Source organism: Choristoneura fumiferana, chromosome 10 (assembly GCF_025370935.1).
Source record: "Choristoneura fumiferana chromosome 10, NRCan_CFum_1, whole genome shotgun sequence".
NCBI classification, from domain to species: Eukaryota; Metazoa; Arthropoda; class Insecta; order Lepidoptera; family Tortricidae; genus Choristoneura; species Choristoneura fumiferana.
The window spans coordinates 20962552-20990100 of record NC_133481.1 but is presented as its reverse complement, the minus strand read 5'-3'; the positions used below and the strand labels follow the sequence as shown (position 1 = coordinate 20990100).

The 27549-nt window shown below is 40.8% G+C and overlaps 1 pseudogene; it reads right to left on the bottom strand.

The window, feature by feature from the left end:
- LOC141431787 (uncharacterized) overlaps positions 1–27549 on the bottom strand; it is an 87602-nt pseudogene that overhangs the window by 9921 nt on the left and 50132 nt on the right.

Here is a 27549-nt window from a genome sequence, read left to right as displayed (position 1 = left end):
TTCGCGTCTTTGACGTGACACATTTTGACCGAGCAGTGTATGGAAACATTTATCAACCATATTATAAAATATCTGAAAATGATTCACATGGGAAGAAAATCAAGTCCGGAGAAAATCATCAACCACCTTCCGAATTGAACACATTGTTGAAATTCGCTCCTCAGCTGGTTGTAGTTCATGAATGCAGATAATAATAATGCAACTTTGTGTACGTGTGTGGCAGAGCTTACGCTTTTTATCTGGCTGCAGCACGACGCAGCGCGTGGGAGCGGTACCTGCGCGCGCGCACCTGACGCGGCGCGGGCGCGGGCGCGGGGTCCTCGCAAGGGGTAGGTACTCGCACAGACGAGATGCATTTGTCTCGTCGGATGCAGATATTTTTTACATTTATAGACTATCCATTTTTTGCGGCGCGGACGCGGATCAAGAACCCATTTTGGCAGTAACCGAATGTGACGAAATCATCCAACAATTGCTTCGTCGGTTTAAACTTTTTTAACAATTGATTCGCAAAAAACACACCTCCGTCTGTCAGACGTCTTACTTAGCGCGTAGGGATTTAAACAAGTATACATATTCTGTATATTTTTCATTATTGGTGAATGCAGATGTTTGCGATCGCTTCATTTGACGACGCAGCGTAGGTAACTACATAATGTATGTATGGCTATAAACCCTTTATTGTACAAAAATAAAATAATAAGCACAGGTGATCAACGCTGAGATACATGTATAAAGGCTACCTTATCCCTTAAAGGGATCTCTTAACAATCAATTATGGTATGTATATTTAGGTAATTTTAATCCACTCAATATTTTGACTGGAAGAAATATCTACACGAGTAAGTAGTAATCACGTAGTAATAATTACTGATGTGCCAAAGGAAACTTTACAATACTGTGGCATTTTTCATATCGGAAAATTTCGGAAACTTCTCACAATTTTGTGTAGGGATTGACACTCTCCGTTTCTTAAATTTAAATTATATATATTAAATTATATATCTTGTGAAAATTTCCTGAAATTTCCGTGATCTTTTTCAACTTCTTGGAAACTTTCGGCAAGTTGCAGATCTGTAGCTAGTAATAATACATATTACTATGTACAAAAAAATCACAGCTAATATTTCAACAATTTCCTTGAGATATTGCTATATTATCGTATATCATTTATTTAGAGAAGGTTCGACACTGGCACGTGTTCCAATTAGGTCATCAGGAAATATATTTAACGTTACTTTATTCATGAAACCGCCAGAGCATATGAAATGTACTTATACAGGCACTGATAAGGGGATAGGACTAATCCAATCAGACGACCAGATGGCCTAGTGGTTAGAGAACCTGACTACGAAGCTTGAGGTCCCGGGTTCGATTCCCGTGTCGGAGCAGATATTAGTATGAAAATACGGATGTTTGTTCTCGGGTCTTGGTGTTCAATATGTATTTAAGTATGTATCTATCTATATAATTATATTTATCCGTTGCTTAGTACCCATAACACAAGCTTGCTAAGCTTACTTTGGGACTAGGTCAATTGGTGTGAATTGTCCCGTGATATTTATTTATTTAATCCTATTTTGTAACGGGAGACTATTCAACCGTGGGCAAGTTTAGGATTATGGATATACCTACCATATCCATAATCCAATAATTAAAAGGTGCGATAAATATCGTGCTAGTTCCATTGCGGGGTCGCGCGGTTTTTGATCTGTAAGCGATCCGGCATCGCCGGCGATGGACCGCAAGTCGCAACTCCCGCGATATTTCCCGCACCGTCTGATGAGATTTAAATTAATGTCTGAAAATTGCGTTACCCAAGTACCTATCATGATTTCGGTAATTATAATTAATCAGTTAATATATTCAGCAATTAAAATCGTTAGTCAACTCAATACTAGGAGATTATTAATTAGCTCTAAAATATAAAAAAATGGTCTAGGCAATTAAAATACGGAAATCAACAACGAATAATGAATTTGAATATAACTGCTGTCTTGTTCTGTAAACAATCCTCAGCGGATCAGCGCTGTTGAGCTGCGGTCCACGACGCGGAGTAGACATCGATAATTTATACACACACAAACACACACACACACACACACACACACACACACACACACACACACACACAGAATTGTCAAGAGCAAACATGCAGGCATGCATGTTATAAGTTTGACCGCTATGTATGTCTGTATGTCTGAGTCAGAAGAAGATCAGTTTAGCCGTTTTTGAGATATTGAATATTGATCTTTGTGTATAACTATTAGGCATTCAAAAAATCTAAATTTTGCACAGCAACGTCAATATCATCGTTGACCAACGTCGAGGTACCTGACTCCATTTGATGCTACCAAGAGTACCAAGGGAAGGTTATTTAAGATATCGTTTGTTGTTTTTTTTTTTCGAGAATTACACGCCTTAGCCTTCGATGTTAGGTTTTTTTTGTAACAGAGCGGAAAAAGTTAATGTCTAATTGTTTGCTTGCATCAAGGTTTTTAATGAATTACTTATAAGTTTTAATTCTTAGGTTTTATTTAAATTATACGCTTTGATCGTTATATCAATTGATATTATATATAAACAATGTTACACCTTACACAATAAGATATTTTAAAATTATACTAAACGAGTTATAGTGAGCGTATATATAATTATGAATATTATATAATAAGTTCTTATATCTCGTATTACTTGCCCTGTTTTCTTAAGTTAATGTACCGCGACGCGTCTTGTCTAAATTTATTGTACTTACTCTAAATACTGTTTTTCGATTTTAGTAACAGCAAATGACTAGGTAAATAGCATTTTAACAACATCATGTGATAGCAATATTATTGTTATCGTGGAAGTAAAGAAATTTGTAGAAAACAAACTTAGTGCGTTAGGTCAGTTACCTATACTCCGTTGTTAGGCACCAACTGCTAATGGCCAATCAGCTAAAAACGTAATTAAGTACAACTTAAAACGAGCCCGAAAATGGTAAATGAAACAGATATTTCGGTTTTCGCTAAACAATGAAATAGATATTGTTATTAAAGTGCTTCAGAGGTTTAGTTTTCTTTTCTGAGTGAGCAATAAACAAATTAATATGTTTATCCAACAATTTGTTACAAATACTATAAAAAAGCAAAGAAAGCAAAAATCTCCGTCTTTCCAAACTACTTTTGAACTAGTTGTACATATATAACAAAGTACCTAAGTACAAAATACATCACACGTACGATTACAGAGCGGCCACACCGCTGCTTAAAAAACGGCGTCGGTACGAAATCGCAGGGACGAAACGTATGCGCACCGTTTTTTTTGCATGCTTTCCACACCGCTGCTTAAAATACGCAAACGAAGTAAACGTCACGACTTTTGTTCGGTAAAGTCCTGACGTTTACGGCACGTCACTGCGATTTCGAATTTTAAGCAGCGGTGTGGAGAGCATGCGATAAAAACGGTGCGCATACGGTGCGTCACTGCGAGTCCGTTCCGTCACCGTTTTTTAAACAGCGGTTTGGTCGCACCTTTCCACAGCGCTGCTTAGAATACGCAATCGGTGCGGAATCGCAGTGACGTGGCAGAAACGTCACGACTTTTGCTCGGTAAAGTCCTGACGTTTACGACACATCACTGCGATTCCGTATTTTAAGCAGCGGTGTAGAGAACATGCGTTAAAAACGGTGCGTCACTGCGATTCCGTGCCTACCTTTAAATCTATGCACTCTGATCTACTATTAGTGTGCATTTTAATTATAGTATTTTTTTAAAAGAACAAATAAGTTTTTTTTGTATAAATAAAAGGACTATAATTTGCATTATTTTGGTGCTCAAGTTTTCAAACTATAATTTAGGATACAGGTTTACATTAATCTGATGACTCGTACTTAGAGACAGATTTTATTAATTTGATGACCAATATATTTCTTAGTGATAGATATAATAATTAGGGGTTATTTTGACTAAACGCTTAATTTTAAAATACATTGTACGTAAATGCAAAAAGCTTGTTTTGCGGTCACTTCTTACAGAAGATTTACCCTAGCCTACCCTATACCTTATTATGTGCGTAGTGTTTTAAACCATGTCTATTTTTTTGACTCCCGACGCAAAAAGAGGGGTGCTATAAGTTTGACCTGACCGCTATGTGTGTCTGTCTGTGGCACCGTAGCTCTTAAACGGGTGAACTGATTTGAATGCGTTTTTTTTATATGAAAGCAGGGTTTCTAGACATGTTTTATCAAAATCGGTTTACTAAATTACTTAATGCGAGGTGCATAATCTGCTTTTTTTTTCAACTATTACAGGAATAGTAAATGAAAAAAAAAACATGCTAAACAACTTATTAGGAAAGAAATGTCACTAGCACTCGATAATTCCATTTTTGTAAGTTTACATTCGCACTCTCAAAAAATTTCCACGGAAAATTCGCAAGGTTCCCGCCAATTTTTTTTTTAATTTCTTACTTTTTTTTGGCAGAGTTAGCAGCAGATATTTTTACCCGTGATCTGTGAAATTTCGAATGGGCGCCAGGTTGGCCAACCAAACACACAGTTTTTTTTACGGTTTATTTTTAATAGGATTGAATTTTTTGTACGCAATTTCTCAAATTTCATAAGACCGTCAGGTTGACCAACCTCACTAACACTAGATTTTATTACACTATGCAGGCTAATTTTATAGCAAAAATACTTGCGCTACCTCTTTGGTGGTGCAATTATGCAATTAAAAAAAATCTAAAACAAGGATTTTCATACATTGTTTCTACTCTAGAGCAGAAAAGTTCCGCTTCGTGCTCGGTATTTAGTGCGGTTATGATGAAATTAAGGCATAGTTGGAAGAAAAGAGTCATTGTATTGTAATGTAAACAGATAATCGCGGTTAAAACCACAAGCTGATGAACTGCGCATACACAATCGATGCTTATTTTTAATATTATAAAACGGGTCTTAATTACGTTATAATGCTTCAATTAACGCGCCGACTCATCAGCCGCGACGAAATCTATATCCATTTTGCCTTTTTCGTTAAGGGTTTTTGTAAAAAAGGTGTTTTAAATGCGAACTCGATCCGTGACGCGGAATTGTAACAGACATTAACAAATGGTTTCATCATCACACTTTAAAAAACTACATCGCGTTAATCTTGACAGTTAGAATTAAAAACCATCAAAAAATTAATTTATCAATGAACAGACGAGTTTAAATAATATACAAAAATCATTTAAACACAACTGTAATACAGTTTACAGGGAGGGTCGTGGGTTCAAACCCCGGCTCGCACCTCTGAGTTTTTCGAAATTCACCTCGAGCTTTGCGGTGAAGGAAAACATCGTGAGGAAACCTTCACAAACCTGCGAAGCAATTCAATGGTGCGTGTGAAGTTCCCAATCCGCACTGGGCCCGCGTGGGAATTGTGGCCCAAGCCCTCTTGTTCTGAGCAATGGGACGTATATACATATAAGTAAGTAAATACTTCATTTCTCGTGCATTTAAATTATTTACATAAATAACAAAATTATATACGTACATAAAAAAGCAATGGGACTCCTCTTCTTTTGAGAATACATTGCTACTCGTAATAGGTTATATTCTTGTAAACAAGCATAAAATACGTAATACGGTGAAATTCGAAAAGTAAACACACATTCCAAATTAACTTCTAATCTTTAGGATCGTAGCAGTTAATATTACTCATTAGTTTCAAATGGAAATTTATAAAGTAGGTACTTATACAAGGAAATAAAGTGGACGTATACATTCTCTAGCCATAAAAAGTATGCAAGCAGATACGAGTAGCTTTCGCCAGTTCCTTGGTCTATTCTTCTTATCCCAGTACCTACTGTCTTAAGATTTAAGAATCGACTTTGTCAATTAACATTTAAACAACTACCCACTAATACAAGGTTCAAGGTCAATAACTTAAGTCCATGATAGTAAAATAATACATAATTTACATTTATATCAGGCCTTAGTTCCATATAATTATGTCATTTCAAGATCAGATCGGTTAAGAGTGGAAGAGATGGATATACACTAAACATCACAAAACAACTAACTTTTATGTCATCAATAAACAAACACCAACCTCACCAATAAATCGAATATAAAACGCGTTGCGACGCGAATGTTTACAATGTTTCAGGCAAGAGAGACAAGGGCAGTACTCACGGTATCCGCAGTATCCGCGCGAGGCTGCGCGTACGCAGGCGGAGAGCACCATGGCGGGCGCGCGTGTGTGCGTGCGTCGTGCTCGGGCAGCGGCGCGCGAGTGAGCGAGGCGGCGCCCCCCGCTCCGCCGCCGTCGAATTAAAAATTGGAACTTTTTTGTTGAAATCCGTTTCTTTTTTTCCGCCCTTAGCTAGTGAATTTTTTTCGCGCGTCCTCGCCATTATTTCGATTACCTGAGATGATTTTTTTCCGCTTTCGCCGAACGGATCGAGCGATGCGCGCTTAAAAGCTGTTTAATTTTTTTGGGAAAGGGGAGACGCGGGTTGCGGCGATGCGCGAATTCCGATATCGGGTTCGTTAAAAAAACTGGCGGCGCTGCGCGAACGCAACGACGGTTTCTTTTAATGATAGCTTAGACTGATGGGTTCTTATAGTAATCTATACATTGTAAAAGGTCCTTCCACTATGCATAATATTATAGTCGGTAAGACTATGAACATTAGGCTGCAATAGAATGTCTGAACCGTCAGTAGTCGTTACCCGTGGTCAATTAAAAAGACGAATTTCTCCATGACATGGCGCAGCCCCGAGCCACGGTCACGGGACGTCACACAATGATATGCAGAAATCCATCAAATTATTCTAATTACGGCAGAGTTTAAATATCTACGTAAGAAGGAATCAACACAATTTATTACGTCGAGTTATTACATTTAAATAATTTATTGAATCAGCCTTTACTTTGCGGCTTTGTTGCCTTGTCTAACATCTGGTAGCATAGTGAACGGTTGTGTTGCTCTGAGTATGAGCTCTGGTTGAGTTCGAAACGCGTCAGTGTAGGGTCGTGGTGAGGATAGATGGGTTTGCGTGATTTGTGTGTGTTCTTACATTGTGGTGGAGAAACGTGCCCATCATAAGGTCGCAGGTGAGCAAAATAATTGTTTCAGTTCGTTCATTACATTTAGTTGTTTTGAGATAGGGTGGAAAACGAACAAGTGGCTCCTCTAATCTGAGCACCATCACCTGTGGACATCCACAACACTAGAGAATACTTCACGTGTCAGAAAGTACATCGACTGTCTTACTTTCCACGCCGCACACAGCCGCGAAAGCACTGCTGCATGGCGGCAGGATTAATAAGATGGTGGTATCGATTCAGACAGGACCCACAAGCATGTGAAGAAAGATTGAAAGTATTAAGTTGAATGAGCTTGCGTAGGCGTGCTACGGCGTAGCGCGTAGTGGCGTAGCGCGGCGCGCGTAGCGGCCACCCTCGTCCTCTGATTTCTATATTTGCGCAGTTTATTGCGAGTCCAGCGGGTGACCCCCCCCCCTCAGTAAAGGGTGACACTGTTTGCTCGACCTCATAAAAAGTGCATCATATTTGTCCGAGAGGGCGCCCGGCGGGATCACAAATGCTTATTATTAATGTATTTTGTTGGAAATTGATTGCAACAAGTGGGCGGTGCGGTTGTATTAGTTTGGTCCCGAGATTAAACTATGTATTGATTTTTGTTCACATTTTATAATAATAATTGAACCACTGATTTGTACTTCTACTTGTATGTTAACTGGACTATTTATCTTATACGCCACTTTTAAAAGTGAAGCATTACCAGCTCTGCATCGCAACAATCAGCCAATCAATCGTTGTGCGCACCAGCCGTAGATAAATTAACCAAATTGTAAGTTAATTAATTTCCTTATGACATCAACACATAAAACCGTGGGAAATAGTGGTTTGACCAATGGCGTCTCAAGCTGAGGTCATGAGTTCAAACCCGGGCTCGCACCTCAGATACCTAGAGCCCAGACAAACACGAATACATGGGTTACGGAATAACAATGGAGGAACTTAAGACTGATATACGGTACTAGGAACAGCTTGAACCCTAAATGTCTTGGTCAAATGTATATTTCTTTTACTATCGAGTAAATAGCATGTACACAAAAAATATCACACATTAAAGTCAAAGTCAAACTATCTTCATTCAATTTAGGCTACAACAAGCACTAACGAATGTCAAAAAAATCGACCACCGGTTCGGAAAAACGTCAGTTGAGAAGAATCCGACAATAAACTCAACGAGGTATATTTTATTAAGCATTCTCTTCACTCTTCCTAATACTCCAATGTATAAGTACCTCTTGCAGTTTGCATGTTTGCATCGTCATTCCAGACATCGTGTACTATAACAAACTGCCATATCAAAGTTTGTCTAGACCCCCGGGGCAAGGTGCCTATCGCTAACAAGTCGTCAGCCGCCGCCATGTTGGCCGTATTTGCATCGCGGAAGGGTGCGCGCGCGCAGGCGGCGCCCGGCGACGTCATAGCGCTGATTTACGACCCGCGCCGACCTATTTAATGTGATTTTTAGTTAAGATTAATTCAAAACCTAATGGGAATATAGGGGACGAAAATATTATGACATTCTTTTGTTCACTTTGGCTCAGCTCTACATACTCGTACGAATATACATATAAACCACTTTTATTGGACTGTCTTTCGTGTAAGGCTTAGCGTGCGGTGTGATTAAAAGCGAGCGGTTTTAGCGCACCGTCTTTTTGTCAAATGACACTGAAGAGGGACGGCGCACTGACACCGCTCACGTTTATTCATAGTGCGTGCTAAGATTTATACAAATTAAGTTATTTAAATCTCAGTTGTGAATTCATATAGATTTTTAAATACACTGTTTGACTAACAAGTACTTCAATTGACAGTTATTATATTATATTTATCGACGTTAAGTATAAATTTAATGTTCTTAATTATTCATAATTATTCATAAACAATATTTTAATTAGCTGGTCATTAATTGTAATGTGTTATAGTTATTATAATTATCACAACCAGGATTTAAATTTGACAGTTTTATTCCTCAAATTACCTTGACGTGTGCGATATGGTCGAAACGTCGTGAAATGTTAGCAATTTTGTTACATTTAAGTGACAGAGTTGATTAGTATGAGTATGATTCGTCTTATACTGGTAGCTGTGAGAATAGTTTAGTTTTGAGTAATACGACACACAAATCGATTAACGCCTTTAGTGCATCATCCTTCTACATCGTGTCCATATAAGTATTCGCATTCACTTCTACCGCAGTTATGCAGTTTGACGTTGAAAGGTGATTATTAAATACAATGACCCGGATAACTCACGTCTTAAATCGAGTTTAGCTCGACATGTTTCGGGCTAATCCGTAGCCCTTCGTCTTCGGAGCAACGCGACTCAGCGGTTAGTTATCCGGGTCATTATATTTAATATAAGTGAGTCTCACGGTAGTTTCATGTTCAAAAAAGGTGATTATCTTTAAAACTTCAGTTATGTACTAATAAGACACCGTTGTTCTTGCTTATTAGGTTTCTTTCTGTCAGCGATGTTCACCATCCAGACCGGCTTGATCGCCGATGGTCGATGATCAAGCATAATCGATTAGGTAATGTGATAGGTATGCGGGTGTTCATCCGATTTCGTCTGATGACATGTGTCAATTATCAATAAAACCGACTCAGGGTCCGGCTACACGCTCAATCATAATTACGCAAATTCCAATTTGCACAAGCAAGCATGTGCGTTAAGATTGGCGAAACGGTATACCGCACAAATGACTTTTGGACGCCATACAGTTTTTGCGCCAATTTTTGCACAAGCCGTTTGCGCATGCAAGCCGCTATGTGTAGCCGGCCTTAACTGCGACTTGGATTCGTGCATTTAGTCTACACATGTATCTATGAATATCCAGTGTTAGGAGAGCTCTGTACTTAATTTTGATTGCGTTGACTTAGAGTTTGATGTTTTTTACCGCTGATTTAGAATTGTTAACGCGTTCCCGAGAAAAAGGGCTGACGGAAAGACGGACATAGAGTACTCGTAATGTAATGTTATAAGGGTTTCTTAAAAATGACAAAACGGTGATTGAACTACGGAACCCAAAAGAGCAGAATTTGTACACAGTATTATAAAATCGTCATATGAAAGCCGTGCGACAGTGAGCAGCCTGCAAAGCAACGCCCCGCGGTGTTAGCAGCTAGTGCATACACAGCCAGTGTTGCAGCGGCGGCGGGGGCGTCGGGGGCGGGGGGGGGGCTGATTGCGGGATGCGGCGCTAATCAATAGCTGCAGCTGCACACATGCACGAGGCGCACACACGCGCGGCGCGTCGCGACACGCGCCCACTTTGTCTCGGCCCGATCGCTAATTACGGCGCGCTTCAACACCGCTGGCGCTGGCTTGATGCAGTGACGACATTAGTTGCGTTATCAGAGAGAGTTACGATACGATTATGTAAATAAACTAAATATCATGGGACGATAGACACCAAATGACCTAGCCCCAAACTTTGCTACGCTTGTACTCGTACTAACTATCAATAAATGACATTTACCTACTAGGCGACCAGTGGATAAACACAGTCATATACAGGTAGTGCTATAACATTCGTATTTTTAACAGGCTGCCCGAAGGAAGGTTAAGTTTTTCGAGCGTAATAATGTATGTTTAATCTGTGTTTCTCTCTGTAGCCTCAACGGCTGGACGACTTTAACATGTGAGGTAGATTCGTCAAAACTGTCGGAGTAACATAGGAATGTAAATCAGACTTCAAACTGGCATTCCCGAAAAATAATATGGAGGAGGGATTAATAAAACATTACTTTAATTTTAACAATACGAGTACCCGTACGCGTATTGTCATTTGATACCCGTATCAAATGCTAATAACTGGCTCAATCCAAATATATAATTATGTTATAATACTTTTAAGCGATCATTTTCACAGGAACACCAAAAAAGCGTAGTAATCAAAAAATCAAAAACTAGACTGTCTTAAAAAATCTTTAAACGAAAACTAAAAAGGCAAAACTAGTTTAATAGTAAACTGAAAGAATTACTTTGCTCACCCTAGTAGTTTCAGTTCATTGATATGGGCCTACGCAAAATTTTTTTTAGATAATATTTCAGTAAATTCTCCGTTTTTGAACATATGTCTGCCCTTACCGGGTTTTGAACCGTTAACTCGAGCTTCGTGGTCAGGTCCTCCAACCCGCAGGCCACCCGGTCCACGCAGGTATTATCGTGACTATAAACTTAATAATCTTTCAAGACGCACAAGCTGGTGCGGGCGAGTGGCCGCCGGCCGCATGTCCTTTGTGAATCACTAACAGATTTCCCGAAATGAGCTCGGAGGGGCGCGCCGCATACCGAGTGGGATTTCCATTGAGTTTTAGAATTTCTCTGGAAATGGGTTGGGGGGTCCATTATCGCGCGCGGACGGGCCACAAAGCTATCGCGGACACACGGCCCGGGAGGGGGGGGGGGGGGAGATCATAGATTATTCAGTTCAATTGTGTATTAGCGGAGGGCAATTCGTATTAATAAGATTAAAGGGAGGGAACAGTTTGAGCCGGGCGCGAAATTTCTTTAAAATGTTTTGTTGAGAATTCCAAACTGAACGTGTAGTACCTACCTACTTACATTCTCGTATAAATAGGTGTAGATTGAGATCAGAAAATGCTTTGTGAACGACTTAGGAGCTAAAGCTTTTTTGCTTAGATATTTTGCTTTCGCTTATCTCCTGCGGGCACCCGTATACCTGCCGTGATTACACAGGCAGTACATAACACAGGCCGCCGTCAACCCTACCGCGCACGCGTGAGTTTAAACTATGTAAATGTATGTAAAGTAGCGCCCCTTTGCCGCGGCGTGTAGGCCGGGGCGGGGCCGCCGCGGAAGGGTTGGCGCGGGACACTATTAATTTGCGCCGCACATGGCGGCGTTATTAAAATTAAGCTTTTGCCCTACAATAACACCCTTTTACTAGCGCAATTATCAATATCGCGCGGTCGACAGCTTGGATTTATTCGCGAAATCAAAAACTTTGGCCTTGTAGAGCAGCTACGTAGAGACAACTCAAACATTTAGTCAGTGGCACAAAATTTAGCCCACTCTACATACAAAATTACTCCTATTAACTGCATATATTTGAGGGCCAGATTTTTTGCTGCTCAATTTAGTTGAACACTTTAGAGGTAAATAGCAATTTGATTAGAGATGGGCCGAATGTGGTTAGAACCGAATACGAACTTCGGCTGAACATTAGGTAAAAATAAAAAAATCGGCTGAATTTCGGCCGAACTTCGGTTCAATGACCTGCCTCTAGTAAAATTTAAATTCGAGTAGATAGATAAGAAGAGATTTTTAAATTTGTTTGTTCAGTTTGTGAAAATTGTGAATTCGGTTAAACCGAATGTAAAACGAATTTCGACCCCTCCCTAAATTTGATACAAGAATATGTCAAATCAAAATGCTGTAGTATTTTTGTTTAGGTACTGCGACAAACAAATGTGCTAAAGTGGTCAACTACTTCTGATTGGCTTACCTGTGTGTTGGGCCTGCGTGAGAACTACGGCCCAAGCCCTCTTTCTTTAAGAGGAGGCCTGTGTCCTGCAGAGGGGCGTAGCGCAGGGGGGCCGAAATGATGATGAAACTATGTAGATTGTTAAATGTTAATCTAAACAAGTACCTACAACTTGCAAGCCAGCCTAAGGTAAGGTAAGGTATAGAGGTATAAATGAAGTGCATTTTCCCGGGAGGAGCGCGGCGCACGGGGAAGGGGGGAGGAGGCCGCCGTAATGAACGTATGAATGTAAACGCGCTGCGCAAACACGGCCGCTGATTGTTTGTCCAGGGGGAGGGGGGGAGGGGGGCTGCATGCGAGCAAATTAAATTCCTTTAAAGTTTATCTTGATCGGAGACTACAGTCAATTGGAAAATGCTTACTTTCTTCTTGGCACGGCCATTGTGCTGCGACCGCTTCAACGGTAGCAAGGTACGCAGAATGCGCGAACTATATTTTTTTGCGTATTGCGTCATTTGAGAATTATGCGTGTTATGTTAGGACCCCTTATGTTTGCTCAGTTTGTTATTTACATTTCCTTTCCAGTTCGCTTTTTACAAGCTCTTATTTAAACACCAAGAGCAGTAAGACTGTAACGTTGCGCTTGAAGTTGACCTACGAATCTTTGAGTACCAGAACATGGTTGTCAAAAGGCAAATGCTTAGAGGCGAATTGGGTGACTTAGCGAGTAATTGATTTAACCAACAGTATAGTACCTATTCTAACGAGTTCAAATCGATGAGTAGAAAGCGCACACAGAAAAATATTTAAATATAATTTTTGTGGTGTCAAATTAATTAAGTAGTATTTTATTAATCGTAATAATGGAGACGGTCGGTTAAAAATACTCTTTAGATAAGAAAATTTTTGATGTTGTGAATTTAGGTAAATTGTAACCCGCTGGTATGTAAATTAGAAAGGATCCGGTCGATAAAGCAGTTACACTGAGCAAGCAAATACAGACCTTAAGGTGGTCAACCTTTTCATTCCGCGACTGTACCAACTGGTATCGCCTTAGAGCCCCTTTTTTTTAAAGCCTCAAGGCGATACCAGTTGGTACAGTCGCGGAATGTAAAGATGGACCACCTTAACGTCTATATTTTCTTGCTCAGTGTAACTGCTTTATCGACCGAGTATGACATAATTCCGTCATAATTCAGGTCATTCTGCAGGTGGTAGGACCTTGTGCAAGGTCCGCCCGGATTGCTACCACCATCTTGCTCGCTAATCCTGCCGTGAAGCAGCAGTGCTTGCACTGTTGTGTTTCGGCGTGGAGAGTAAGACAGCCGGTGAAATTACTGGCACTTGCGGTATCCCATCTGAGGCCTCTAGGTTGGCAACGCATCTGCAATTCCCCTGGTATTGCAGATGTTTATGGGCGGTGGTGATCTCTTACCATCTGGAGACCCACTTGCTCGTTTTCCATCCAGTCGAATAAAAAAAATACATTCAAAAAGGTAATGCAACGTGTAAACGAATTTATTTGAAAACTGGTCAATCTTTTCATTCCGCCGCCTGTACCGCCTGTACCGAGCACTGCGTCTCAGCAGCCAGTCCAATAATACAATTGATCAACGCATGACATGTACAAAATGCCCCTCACTGCGCTGCGAGTTGCATTAGGCGCAGCGAGCACGCCAGTGAGCTGGAAAACAGCGCGTTTGAAGTCGCGGCCTGCAGCCTCCGGCGTCGGGCAGGCATGCACAATGCACATGTAATCACACATTGCATTGCAAACTAGAAATGACCATCACTACCTCTATCACGCCCAGGATTTGATCACGGCGAAATATTGTCAAATAAGGTTTATTTAATATAATTTTTACGATAAGATTTTTACTGACTGCTACTTGCTTTTTTAACCAAACTACAATACCTACCTTCCATCTGTACCAAATTTCAAGTGGATGCCACGAACCGTTGATGATTCCGTCCTGCGGAGACGACGCTGAGGGGACAATACTATATGCCATGGGACAATATAATAAGTATGCCAAATTTCAGCTTAGTGACTTACTAGAAACCGTAGACTTGTGACTTTCTAGGTGTTGTTCTAAATATTTCTTCTAAGTTGTTTCTAAGTGGTTGAAAAATGGTTTACAAATTTTATGACCACAAGTAGTAAACAAACTCATATACCTACTTATTTATGTGCAAGGTTTAAAAGCCTCGATGACTCGATTTTAATGAAAAATTACCTCGATGTTTCGACCACATTGCAGTGGCCGTGGTCACGAGTAGGTAGACTCTATCTTTACTACTCGGTCTAGTCACGACGAGACGGCCACTGTCATATGGTTGAAACGTCGAGTTAATTTTAGCGATATATTGTCGTGAATAAGTCCCGCATGTGGTAGTAATTATGAGTAAAAATAAGCATTCAAGTTTAAATAATCCTTAAGCTCTTCTCATATTATTAACGATGCATTGGATGACAGTTTATTCCCAATGCAAACGCGTGCCATTTCCCATTGTGGAGGTCTTTGTTAGCGAACGTCGATGTTACTTTCGTTAGCGAAAGGATGCATGTGTCGGCCTCGGCGGGCACCAGCGCGGGGGGAGGGGCGGGAGGGGGGGGGGGTCGGATAATCAAATAACACTCAGTGCCGATGTCGCGCCGATAATGCGATACTGAAATCGAATGCGGAACAAAAAATAAAGGCTGCGTCACAACGGCGCGCGCGCAGCTGCTGGCGGGGTGCGGAGGGGGGGGGGGACACGCGCCAACCCTTTAGCGGCTGTTAACTCTATTTTATTTAGGCATTTGATCCCGCGCGGGGGCGATGCGGGCGCGCGCGCCGAATCAACATTATAAATTGCTTTAATCACGTTTAATGGCCGCCACCGATCGTCATATTTCAGAAGTAATGGCTCCGCGCATTACCATCATGAAATAACTAGCTCAACGCTCATCAATTATTTATAAATAGTTATTGTTGCAATGGTAGCACACGCACACACGCGCACGCCACGTTGAGTCTCACTGTGGTGGTCACTGCGGGTGCTGAGGGCACCACGCTCGTAGGCTAGTCCGCACGGCGAGGACCCGTGAGACTACAGCAACTCAATACCAATCGCTAACACAATCAAACTATATCTTGCTATATCGCTACACACGGCTTAGAATTGCTACTGATCATCTCGTCCCTAGATTCGTCCAATACTCGTACAAGTTAAAGTATTAGCAAATACCTATACGCTAAAGATATCACAACGACGTAGCAACTGCATACACAATCCCTATAAACATAGCTGGCTGCCGTTATGCGCCCTCTTCTACCCTGAAAATCAGGGAAAATTCTTTCTTGATACGTCAACGTAATTTCAGCAACAAATTGTCGTGATCAAGTCGCAAGTGTTGTAATTACGAGATTCCTGTCTTTAAATATTCTTGTCGGGCCGTTGGTATAATGTTCCATCACATAGCAAACGTCTGATATAATAATTTCTGATTTCTGCATCTTGATAATATAAGCCACTTGAGTCCTGCCCCGCGCTAGGCCGTCGTGCAATCTGAATCAACATCGTATAATGCAGCGCGGCGCCGGCGCCGGCTGCGCGCGCGCTCTCCTTTACGCCATTGACGGGTTTTTGCGCGTCGCTGCGCCGCGGAGGGTTGCGCGCCGACTATTTCGCCCTTTCCCTTATCTTGCTACACAAATTATAACCATTAATAACGTCTTGATTTGCCATTGCAAAAGTTACTAAATTATATAGCCTGCATCGTTTTTAGTACCTACTGTGAATGTTTAAACCAGCAATTGTTTTTATAAGGGGCCAACAACTTTCTTATGCTCTGTGATTAAGAGGGTTATTGATGCGATTAGTTAGAGTTAGACTATTAATATTATAACATGATACACGCGTATCACGATGATACACGCGTATCACGATTCGTATCACAACATTATTGATGCGAATCGCAGTGGCGTAATAATATTGAAGTGGATCCGGACGTTTTCAAATAAGTACGCAATAATTTGTCAACAACTGATAGTCTTCGCCGCACCAGCAGGCATTGGCTTCAAGTTACACTTTCTATAAACTGATTATTCGTAACATGGAATAGTAATAATTTTTGTTCAAAGATGGTACATACTTTACTTAGGTATTACATAAGGGAAATATGGATGAGTTTTATTATAGAGTATTAACAGGAATCAAAGTGAAAGTCACCAAAGTCGAATAGTGTGTTTGTCTGACTTCAGTGGTTGGTTTTGGTGTTTCATAAAAACAGTAAAGTTTGATGTTCGTGCGTCCGCGGCGAAGGCGGGGGGGGGGGGGGGTCGCGGAGCATTTCCCGCTGGCCCAGCGGCGGCGGCGGATTGAATTGCAGATGAAAAGCGTTTAGCGAGTGCCGCCGACATCAAAGCGGACCCTCGCCCCGCGTCCGCTCGGCCGCACTCGCTCAACTATTTCAATGACATCGCCATTTGTTGAGGTATTTTGGATATTTTAAAATTCTCGGCATGCTCGTCGGCTCTAAAGAAAACATTGCGGGGGAGTTTGCTTTAACCTTTTCACGAAGAATAACAATTCTGGCAAAGTGCGCTCCATTCTAAGTTTTTTTCTTTAATTATTTTTATTACATAACATAGAGCCCGAAGTAGATGTACTTATTAATATTCATGATACTTTTCAGATACCTATAAATTGTGGTAATCATTGAGTAAGACACACAATTAAATGGTAATTATAAAAAAGTTAATTAATCACGTCTTACAACCTATTTATGCATTGGTTTACTGAGTTAATAATATTATGTAAATACCTATTCATAAACGCCTCGCCAACGACGGGTTTCACAAGTTTTTAAACAATTATCTATTAGATATGTATAAATATGTAACAGTTAAAAAAACCATTAATTTCGACGTGCATAACAATACTGTTTCTATCAGTTTACTCGTAGTAGTAAAACTTGAATGTTATGTCATGAATGGTATTTCAGGTAGCTATTTACTTTTCACCTAGTAAGTAGCGTTTATTTATCTATTATATATGATGTGGAGTATCTAATACTATAAATACTACGACATTATCTTACAACAAACGCCTAATCTGAATTTCTTGAAATCATGCACTAGAAATGTTAATATGAAATCATGTTTTCATAATTATAATTCAAGTAGGTAGCAACGACTCACTTAAAGCATACTTTATTTATTTAAGTTTTTATGTAATTGGTATGTTGTACCTACGATTACCCCATTTTAAACGCACAGAAGACCATTCAATATTAAGAACGTGAGCTCGCGCGGACCAGTTAACTTTGAACCACGAACTGTTAACCGAGTAAACTAGTGTTAAAATGTATGGAGCCGTCAACCCTACCTAGGTTTAATGATTTAATGTTACAAGAGGTAACGCGCGCACGGCGCCCTCGCGTGGCGCGGCAAGCGGCATGTACTCGCTATTGTAATCGCGACTCATCTGCTCGCCGGAATAACAATAATCGGTTGGAAAGTGAGTCGCTATTGTCGCGGCGCCGGCGCCGGCACATAGCGCGGCACGCGCGGGAAGGGTTGCGCGCGCGCACCCTCCGCGCTCGCGAGGGGATCCATCTCGCGCGGAACAGATCGCTAGGCGCCGCGCAGGTGAGGCGCGCCGGAGGGGCGGGGGGAGGGGAGCGGGAGGGCAGGCCCCGCCTCGTTTGCATACGCTACGCCTCCGCGCGACCCGTTCCCTCATTTACATACCGCGCGCACACGCGCAATCCGTCACGTACAAGCGGCCGATTTCTTATGCTACCTATTACTGATTCTGTTGTTCAACGTTTCCAAAATATCTTACTATTAAATAATTCCACCGATAATCACTTTGCTGATTCAGGAGTTAAAATCCGTTAATGTGACAAAAAAACTTAAAATAATCCTAAAAAAAACTTCGATTGAAAAGCGTAAGAATCCCACGCTAGCGATGAGCGGGCAAAAACGACTGTAAAATAGCTGTTTGCATAAAAAAGGGAGATGAATGCGAGATCGGAAATATGCATTTTTTACGGTAAACGCGGATTCAAATGGCGCACTATTAATCACCTCGACGGAGAGTGCGTGCGCCGCGCTGCAAAAACGCAGCGTGCGTGTGTGGCGCGCGGCCGGGCCATAAAACATTGCACATTTAGTCTTGTCCCGTTAATAAATAAGTATGCTTTACTATAATTTATCATATCATTAAAAATGTTTTTGTTTAACGTAGGTACCATTTTGTTCAGTGCGCCTGCGCATATAACACGTCACGCGCTGCGCTGCACGAGCGCTGCAATGCAACCCTGCACGGTGCACCATATTACGGTAATTTATTATGCATTCTGAGAGAGGCATACCTAATTCTAAAGATATTAATTAATTAGAGAAAATTATACTCGTGTCTAAGTACGTAGGTAGGTATGCAACGTAGTCTTGGGGCCTCGAAGATGTCATTCGATAGTACCTAGTAAGGTAAAAACTTGTACCTACATACTCGTAGATAAAGGTATCTCTAGGTACGAAAAAGTCAGATTTAGCACGGATTTCCGCATATGACTTAGAAAATTGGTCCGATATCGGTATTGTTCGCTACTTCATAATAAGATACTTCAGAATAAAAATAATCCTTTCGTGAATAGAAGCACTAAGTGTGTGAAAATGGTGGCGGGTGCGGGGGCGCGACCAAGACGCGACGGTCGCTGCGACTTTGGTGAAGGGTTGGTGTCTCGGTGACCACTGAACCACTGTATCGATTGAAATAATTCCTACTTTATAGCAAATTGCGGCTTCTGTAAATAAGAGGCAACTGACGCTAGTTGTTTTCATTGTTCTCTTTTCCACGTGCGCCAACGGATTTGTTTCGCGTAACTTCGGCGAGGCTCGACTGATAAGAACAAGACAAAGTTTTTTGCAAAACCGTTAAACAGTAATCACAGCCGTTACGACCACACCCGGGAGCTTCGGCAGCGCTCTATAACGCTGCACCGCGATGCTGCTCGGACTCGTAAGACAAGGGATGTGTGTCAGTGGGCGCGCCTCGTTTTGCTGCAGCTGACTTTTTTGCAAAAACCGTTATTTTCGACATAAATCTCACCCTTCTTCCGGCGCACAATACCGCGACGCGCTTTTTATTCTCCACGAATTTAAAAAATATGGGGTAATGCATTTTTTATTGCACAGAATCGCGAGTTTTAACGCAGAAGCGGTCGTTATTCCTTCCCACGGCGGGAAGTGGGTCACCCATTGTGTCGCTCCTTCGTTTTTTCGCTAAAAAACAGTTTTCTGCGACCTGTATCCTCCCCCCGCGCCCCGCGCACCCGGGCTCCCCTCTGACACACTTTTTTGGGGTAAAAAATGTAAAAGCCCGCACAGCTTGCGAGGAAGTTTTCTCAGGAGTTTTACGTTTTTTTTTCTCAATAAATGTAATATCAGTGTTTCGGCGTGTTCCGGCTTGTCGCGCGGCGGGAAGGGTTGGGCGCGCGGGGGGCGGGGATGCTGGAAATAAATTTAATGTCGCCGGCGGCGTCGTCGTCCCCCCCCCCCCGCGAGGGAGCCAATAAACTGATTAGGTAAACACGGGCCGCGGCCGGGGAGGGACTGCCTCCGTTTTAACGCGCGAACGAGTTGAAAGGCACTTCACAAATAATCCATCAACATCTCGTCCGGCGGCCGAGGTGGAGGCGGCGGGGGGGGATGCAGGCTCCGGGAGGACCCCACCTGCGGTGACGCGCCGGCACAAGCGCCTCGCAAATTAACTTATTTACGGTCACTATTCGACCGACAAAAGAGTTAGAGTACATGACAGTTTAAAGGTTGTTCTACAAATTCACCACACGACTCTATTTTCAAAAGGCAATATGAAGGTATTATAGTATTTTGAACACCATCTATCCTTAAGAACGAGTCAACACCAGACTTAATTGATCATTAAGCCCAAACAGCCAGTTGAACCAAGAAAAGTATTAACAAGGTTTTTCTAATGGCTTAGTGTTAATACCGAGCCATTGAACTGAGCTTTATAGGTACATGTGGTAAAGTAGACTACGGCAGCCAGGTCAAAACCAAGGTCACTGGTGGGCCATAAACTTGGTGACCATGGAAGGTACGAGTAGATGGAACTTAGGTAATCTGAGAGAAGAAAACTGCTGAAAATCTGAACGAAAAAAACAACTGTAGGACAAATAATCCTCAATTCTTATTATTACCCCGTACTTTTAATATTATAAATGCTAAAGTGAGTTTGTTTGTTTCCGCTTTCACGCCTTAACTACCTGCTGAACCAATTTCCGTATTGCACACATCATCTTAGAAGATTCAAATATCTAAATAATAGGATCACTTTAATCTCAAAAAATAGACATTCCCGAGGAGTGCGATAAATGAACTGAAAACTATATCAAATCTCGTCAAGGCTACTACTTGACATTGTTATCTTAAATCTGCCCTCAGTCTTTCTGTGTTTATATTTCCTAATTTCATATCCTTTTTTCACTTTTCGGCCTTTTTATACATTAATAGTATTAGTAGGTAGGTACGAGTAGGTATATGTATTGTATGAGTATTGTGTGCTGTGTATTTAAGTATTACTTTGTATTTGTTTCCGCCACCTACTTTTAACTTAACTCTAAGTTCTTATACCCAAATAGTTGTCTGGAAGAGATCGCTTTTAAGCGATAAGACCGCCTATTGTCTACCCTGTATTCTGTATTTTGTGTTCATAAGTATGTAAAATTTTGTACTGATTTGTGGTGTGCAGTAAAGAATATTTGTAATGTATTGTATATTTTCTTACTGCAACATAACATATTCAAACTACCGGACATGTGCTTTGCACCAAATAACTATTGAATACAAGCTACCTACACAATATGTACTTAATTAATATTACTAGACATCCTAAATCCTAAGTCTGGTCATTTGTAGATTCAATCAGTTTTTACATAGGTTTAAGTAAATTAAAAAGTTAATTGACCATTGCAGGTTTTGGAAATGAGAAATTGAAACTCTTCGATCATCCTGGCATCAGTATCAGCTACAGCCGTTCCTTACGAGTATATGTACACTTGGATCTAGGCATCGCCGCTGCACTAAGCTGTCCATTCAGTGTTTGAACTGATTAGGACAATATAGCGCTATAGTGAGACGGAACTGATAGTTTCTTGTAATGAGGACCTAAAAGCATCATCATACCGGGCGCGGCGCGCGCAGCTGCGGCTCCGATCGTATTTCCCGACAAAGCGGAGCGTCGGAAGCGATTGTCTCTCACGAAAGCCTTTTGTCTCCATTTCAAAATTAAGACTTCATAACACTCATAACTCACGTGGCTCGACAAAGACCGTGAGCGTCAATCAAAATCATCGCGCAGTTATGAGCGGAAGCTGTCGACGACACCGGCACTCGGATGCTATCTCTGGCTAATTGTGATTGCGTGTGTGCGCGGCAAAGTGGACCTTACGCGGGAGCAGCCGCGCCGCGGCGCGTGACGCGTATCGCGGCATCGCCGGTGCCGGTGCCGGTGCCCGCCGGACGGCGCCGGCGCGGCCACGCTGCCCCGGCAAGGTCAGCCCGGTGCACTACTGACATTGGGCCTGAGCAGACCATTTTGTTAACGACCTACAATCGCCAGCACCAATATCACTACAAAGCGTGCACAAAATATCCGGTACGATTCTATTTTCTACGACTTGCACGCTCATTTGTTGCAGATATGTATTATGCAGGACTGTACTTAGGCAGCAATGGTACCGTAGCAACACTTTTCTCAATGGGTCATCAAAATTTTATGGTTTCGTACCCGAAAGGTGAAAAATGGGATCCTATATAACTGTCGCTCCACTGTCCGTCTGTCTGCGTCATAGATGGTCATAGGCACGTCATAAGACTTTATCTTGAGAACCGTAATAGATAGATGAAATTCACACATCATCATCATCCCAGCCTATATATGTCCCACTGCAGGGCACAGGCCTCCTCTCAGAATGAGAGGGCTTGGGCAGTAGTTCCCACGCGGGCCCAGTGCGGATTGGGAACTTCACACACACCGTTGAATTGCTTCGCAGGTTTGTGTAGGTTTCCTCACGATGTTTTTCCTTCACTGTAAAGCTCGTGGTAAATTTCAAATATAATTCCGCACATGAATTTCGAAAAACTCAGAGGTGCGAGCCGGGGTTTGAACCCATGATCCTCTGCTTGAGAGGCCATAGGTCAAACCACTCGGCCACCACAGCTTACAAATTTACACATAATCAAAGTCTACATTTCCTTACACTGTGACATAATGGTGCATTTCTATTGATGTTACATTTCTACTCCCATACAAGAAACGTATATTATTTTTAATTTTTATTTACAAATTGTAATGTTTTCTCTAAGCCAACTCATGCTATTTCTATTATCATTCCGAGTTTGAGGTTTGTATGTTTAGCCGTTACAGAGATAGAACGCTAAGAAAGGGGGTCCACATACTCGTACAAAAACCGCATTGTTTTCATTCTATCTCCATAACATCTAAACATACAAATCTGAAATTCGGAATGAAAATGGACATAAATTATACCTACTACCTAAAAGGCAATACACAATGAAAACCGATCAAGCGTGAGCCACTTGAGTCAGTCTCAGGGAAAAAATGTAAACTTGTTATTTAATTGTCTGTCAGCGACTACACTCCAATGAACTTAAAATAGGTAGTCAGTTTTAGAGTTCCGTACCTAAAGGGTGCCAACGGAACCCCATTACTGAGACTTCGCTGTCTGTCTGTCTGTCTGTCCGTCCGTCTGTCAGAGGGCTTTATCTCTTGAGTCGTAATAGTTAGACACTTGAAATTTTCACAGATTATAAGAATAAGAATAAGAAGAATAAGAAACATTTATTTCACAACTAACATAATCAATTAGGAAGTAACAAATATTCCAATCTAAGTACGTTAGTTATGAAAAAGGAATCCCCTCAGCATTTGTCAGGTCACGGAAGGTGACTCGACGCTGATATTATGTGGGTCCTAGTTGGCTTGGCATGCGATACAGAACTGCCCAAAGCGCCGCGCAACGCAGCCCTACTAAAAATAAAATTATGTATTATTGTGGCCGCTATAACAACAAAATAGATATTTAAGGGGGCTCCCAGCTCCCGTACAACAAACGTGATGGTTTTATCGTTTTTTTGCTTGATATTAATTTGCTTAATAACGGCGATAGTTAGACGCTTGAAATATTCACATAGTCTTTAGTTGTATAATTATTTTAAAAAAATATTTAAATTAAAATAAAATAAATATTAAAGGGGGCTCCTATACCACAAACTTGTTTTTTTTTGCCGTTTTTTTGCTAATTTCTAATGTTTTATAGATAAACGGTACGGAGCCCTAACTCGCACACTGAATTATTGAAGTTTGTGGTAGAAACCCTCGGTACGGTAAGTCCGACTCGTACTTGGCCGGGTGTTTTCGTGACGTCCGTATTGTAAAGCTTGTGTGCACTAACAAGGTGTTGCATTGCATCCTAAGACTAGCTTAGGCGTCTCTCACTCAACTTCTTTGCACTCAACCTTTTGCTAGGCAAAGAGGTTGTCTCGCAAAAAGTGCACTCGACTCGACGCTGGTGTGTTACATCACGTGTGATAGATATTTTTAATTTGCCCGAAAGGAAACGGTTTCAGCAGCTTTTCCGCCGTTTCTACTAATTGACTATTTATGTACCAGTTGTCAACAGTGTAATAAATTTGAATCGATGTTTCATTCATATCGTTTTAATTTATAATTTAGACAGCTACGAGTAAACCTACTCAGAATTTGACACAAAAATATACCTCGAACCGAAGGCGTGAGAACAATTAGTGAAAAGGATTTAAACAATTGATATAAAGTTTTAGTTTGACTTTGTGTTTAACCATTTCCGAAATCCCATTCCTCATTATGATATTTTAATTTTGACGACCGGATAGCCAAGTGGTTAGAGAACCTGACTACGAAGCTTGAGGTTCCGGGTTCGATTCCCGGCCGGGGCAGATATTTGTATGAATAATACGAATGTTTGTTCTCGGGTCTCGGATGTTTAATATGTATTTAAGTATGTATTTATCTATGTAAGTATGTTTCTCCGTTGCCTAGTATCCATAGTACAAACTTTGCTTAGTTTGGGACTAGGTCAATTGGTGTCAAGTGTCCCATGATATTTATTTATTATTTATTTAATTATGACTGCGGAGAGACTAAGGAATCATCAACTTAATTTATAGTTTGTACTACAGGAAACACTCTTTGATTTCCTTGTTGTAATATTGAAACGCGATTATATCGAGCAAATATAACACCAGCGCGGGCGCTACTGTAATCGATAATTAGCGGCTTTAAATATTTAATTCAACTATTCCCAGTTATTTCATCAAAGGGTTACACCTAAAACACCTTTCAGTGATACTTTGTGTAAGTATTTGAAGATTTCCCTTTCGCTACTTATTTTCAATCAGAGTGGAGAACCATGCTCGACAGGTACTGATCTACTGATCTTACACTATTATTATTATTATTATTATTATTCATTTTTATTTATTAAAATGACTCTATAATTTATTTTTTTAGTTTTAGCGCAGGTTTAATTTTTAAAAGCTTTTATTGCAACATTCGTGTTACTTTGTAAGTCGTGGTTTCAAAATATGCAAACCATTTTGCAATCACTTTCTGGTACGTACTTAGATATTCGATTGAGCTGAAATTAAATTAAGTAACATTAACACTTATTATTAAATTAAGTAACATTAAAATAATCTGGTAGTGAGATTCTGGTTTTCCGGCTAGGATTATCACCGCAGGAGGGAAGTTTTCGACGGCTGGTGATATCGACTTGAAAATTGGTACGGATATGTAGTTTATAATTATAGCAAGTCATGAAAAAGCTTATATTTTTTTTACAAAAACACAATTATGAATTCATCTCGTTAACCCCGAAATCAATAAATACATAATAATTGTTTGTTTAAGTTTAAGGGTATTGAAAAGAGAACCTTTTCCAATAAAATTAAATAATGACCGACCACCAGCATACATTTCAAAATTAAACCAAAAGTAACACCCGACACAACCAAGCACATTGTTAAGCCTATAATAGAGCATAAAAAACATAAATTTCTAAATACTTACTGTTTCTTTATAATAATTAAGATATTGTAATTATGACTGCGTGTGTCAAACACATGGAATAGTCTTAATAATTAATTGTTTTTATTATAGGGAGCATCCGGTATGATTTCTTCTAAGCTCGACAACATTAAATCAATTATTTTTCTTAACTAGAGCAACATTTGTACGTTTGTGTACGCACGTTTTATGCAGGCGTACCTGTTTTCATGTAAAGCTGTTAGAAAACCCCGCAGACCGTGAACGAGTACTTTTAGCGCAATAAAATTACTATTTAATATGAACAAGATTCGAAACATAAAGTCAAGTAATTAAGCTCGAGTCAACAGCGACTCTCAGCGTTGGATTAACTTGGAAACAGAACAGCAGCAGCAAGTACCCGCTTTGTGTAAATAACAGAACAGCAGCAGCAAGTACCCGCTTTCTGTAAATAACCACATTATTACTTGACTACGTGGCTCATATGTTATTTATATTATTTATAAACAAGTTGTTTACGATTTATATTTGTGAGGCACGCTACTGATCAACGGTGCAATAAATCTATAAATTAGTATCAAAAACCGTTCTTTAATGTCATGCTGTTTTTGCTAGTCGAGTTAATTAGCACGTAATCATTATATTTCCAAGTATTTCCAACATGAAATAAAATAATTTAAAGTATAGCAGAGAACTTAATAACGCCGTGTTTATAGAAACGCGATTTAAAAAAATAAGTTAATTGTTAAAAAGTGACACCTTTAATATTACTTTTTAGGTACTTATCTTACATCCTGGTCTATAATCTCAAAAAAGGCACGTTCATGCCGTGATATATCTACATTTTATTATTATTATTTCAACTTCATCGTCTCACAAATTGACAATAACATTTAAAAACCAGATGCCTCATCTTACAAAATTAAGCTATTTTTGATTTTTCTTTCCTTGTATATTAAATTGAAAAGAAAATTCTGGAATTTCAATATTTTTGCAGTTTCGTGTCGAGACAAAAAAAGGGGTTACACGCAACACCGTGGTGCACGCACCCAAAGTATATCATTGTTGGAGTGCGCGGGCGCAGTCGTGAGGCAGCTCCGGAGCTTTGACCGCCGATATTAATGACGCCGCAGGGGGGGGGGGGATCACGAGCGCGCTCAGATTTGAATACTAGATAATTAATATCGCTTTATTAGCGGCGGAAATATCGATCCGCGGCGATACGGCCTTTGAGCGCGCCGCCCGCGCAGCCCGGCTGCTCACTGCTGCCACAAGTACAATAAACCTTGGATGCTATGCGTTTGACGAATTGATACTATGACATCATTATCCACGTCAAGCGACCGTGAAGCTTTTGCATTTTATGACCGTAATGGTCAGTTGACACCAACATGCGACGCGACGCCACGCTGCATTTTCATTGAGAGGATACATACGTCGCGTCGCATCGCGTGACCTGACTACCTGACCCTGGTGCAATAATTAAATAATCATTGATAACATAATTTTCAGCTTATTTTACGTCCCTATGCACTATGATTCGAGAGCCACTGTTCGATCGCCGCTTTTAACTAGAACAACAAAGAAAAACGCCGTGATTAATTATAAGATGTTAGCGTATCCCCGCGCCGGCGCATTGTCCGCGCGCTTCATCTGTTATCTTCATTTATTAATCGACAGGGGTCAGTGACCGGGTTGCGCAACGCGACCTACTGATCGGTATCGGCGCGCGCGCCGCCCGGGGTGCGGGGCGCTGCCGAGCCTGGCCGATACCGATACCAATTCATCACCACTATACAGTCTATTTGCCGGGAGTTGATAACTATAGAGATGATGATGATGATGACATGATGACGCTCACTGAGTTTCATAATACCAAGCATGTAGTTCTTATCAAACGCAAAACTGGT